Source organism: Panicum virgatum, chromosome 2K (genome assembly GCF_016808335.1).
Source record: "Panicum virgatum strain AP13 chromosome 2K, P.virgatum_v5, whole genome shotgun sequence".
Lineage (NCBI taxonomy): Eukaryota > Viridiplantae > Streptophyta > Magnoliopsida > Poales > Poaceae > Panicum > Panicum virgatum.
This window is the reverse complement of record NC_053137.1, coordinates 3771431-3773726: the sequence shown is the minus strand read 5'-3', so window position 1 is coordinate 3773726 and position 2296 is coordinate 3771431. Positions and strand designations below refer to the sequence as shown.

The following is a 2296-nucleotide window of genomic DNA, read 5'->3' as shown; positions in this document are numbered from 1 at the left end:
TCTTTCTTTCATTTCAAGACTTCCACCAAAAAATTAGTAACTCAAATCTGGAAATATAAAACTATCCTATATCTCGTGAGTAACCAAGAATTACTCGTCTTCTACCGAACCCTATCTAGCATAGCATTGCTAACGTCCTATACATACTAGTACAACTCAAGGACACCTAGGGTTCATGCAACTAGGGTTTCAAACAACTCCTACACGTAATGCATAAGTAATAAATACATATATATAGGTGTCATAATTTAAATTAATAGGATGTGCACCGGGGCTTGCCTTCGGGCTGCTGCACAGAACTGGGGTCAGACGGGCCTTGTGGAGGGTGCTCATACCTCTCCTCCTGTGCTTGCGCCGGCTGCTCCTGCGATGCCGCAATCACCTCGAATACGGCGCCCTCAGCTGCGGATGCTACACGTATGCATATGAAATAAATGAGTGCAACTCAATGATGTAACTATTTTACTTTAACTGGAATGCCCTGCGGACTGTCCGCGCCCAAGTGGCGGACCGTCCGCCGTACTATTCTACCGACCCACCAGAGACAACAACATCTCCGGAACAATTTCCAATTCTATCTGCGGACTATCCGGCCACCCTTGGCGGACCATCCGCAGTTCACGTATTCAATCCACCAGAGACGTCAACGTCTCTGGACAAAATCCTAGACTCTACTGCGGACTGTCCGCGCCCAAGTGGCGGACCGTCCGCAGTTCAATCCTGCGAACCCCCACCAGAGACATCGTCTCTGGACAACCTTAATCTGACCGGCGGACTGTCCGCACCTCACAGGCGGACCGTCCGCGATACCTAAATTTTGACCCGCGCCACAGGCGGCAGCAAGTGCGGCGGCGACGGCGGCGGCCGCTCACCGGCGCCGGCGACACACCACGGAAGGGAAAAAGACCGGGAAGCACGAGGAACTCACCACGAATCCATTCCCGCGGTCGGTTCGAGCGGAGGACGACCGGAGAGGCGAATCGACGGTGGGGGCAAGGCTTCAAGCACCTCTAATGGTGTCCGGCGGTGGCGGGGGCAATTCCGGCCGGGGAGAAGCCGGACTGGGGGTTTGAGAAGGTGGAGAAGGTGCCGAGGAAGGTTCTTGCGCGAGGGATCGAAGTTTGGTGGCCGGAGGAGGGAGATCGACGGAAGGGGCGACGACGGCGCTCGCGCTCGCGCTCCGCTCGGCTCTGGACGAAGTGAGGAGGAAGAGAGGAATGGCAAGTGGGTCTCACATCCATTCAGATAAATATCTGGTCGATGCCTGGCGGACTGTCCGCCGATCCCGCGCGGACTGTCCGCGAGGCAGGTCTTACATTGATCCACCTTAATCAGATGTTTCTGGAGCCCCAAAGAGATCTGTCATGCGTTGATGGATGTGAGCGTGCTCCACCGAGACAGAGGTGGTAGAGGTACATGTGGATCCTGAGACCTACTCCTATGTGCTCGTTGTTTGCTCTGAAAAAGGCAAAACAAACCCCCCCTTTTTGGTAAAAAAACGTGAAAGTCGAAAAAAGGGTGGAAAAGACAGAGAACATGGCGAACCAAAAAAAATGTTTCATAAAAAACCTAAAATAATTGGGGTGAGAGAGGCTCGAACTCTCGACCTCAGGATCACTCGCTTTAGCTATGAGACCTACGCGCTAGCCAACTGCGCCACCACCCCGTTGGTGGCATCTTCGTCTCTGTAAACTATCTGACACTAAACAACAATAGGAGAAAGACAACCAAGCAGCATTGTCAGGGCTCGTGGAGATTGCAAACCGGCGTGATTGCCACTTTATATTTAGAGCTTGACAAGTGGTAACACTTACACAGAAGAACTCGAAACCATCTTGCACAGCGTGCACTGGGACTCCAGGAGGATATCGAGCAAAGACGATGTACTTTTTCATGGTGATAGTGACCAAGCGCTCGATCATTCTTATGCTATAGGAGAGCCTCTATTTTGTTTGGAATAATCATCCGTTAGAGCCTCTATTTTGTTTGGAATAAACTAGTAATCATCCTTGTTAATGTCTTGTACCTTGGACTTCTCTCTTCTTAATTGCATGTCCAAGCTCGTATCTTTCTTCGTAAGAATAATAGTGACAAACAGCTCAGGCTCTGGACCTCTGGTCTTTGCCCGAACGTGATCAGGTGTTTTTTCTTATCTCTAAAGGTGAACTTTTTGAGCCCTGATTGGGTCACGTCACCTCCAAAGCTCGATCGTTGGATCTTGCATCTATGGTGAAAACCAGGGCGCACGGGTCTGCGTTCCTCGGCCATCTTCCCGAAGCTTCGGGCCAGGCGGCAG

The 2296-nt window shown here is 51.4% G+C and overlaps 1 non-coding gene across 1 annotated transcript; it reads right to left on the bottom strand.

Moving 5' to 3' along the window:
* Window positions 1-1579: 1579 nt before the first annotated feature.
* Window positions 1580-1666, bottom strand: TRNAM-CAU. The gene is given in 2 exon segments: window positions 1580-1615; window positions 1629-1666. It is a non-coding gene; the product is annotated as a tRNA-Met (tRNA).
* Between the last annotated feature and the right edge of the window lie 630 nt (window positions 1667-2296).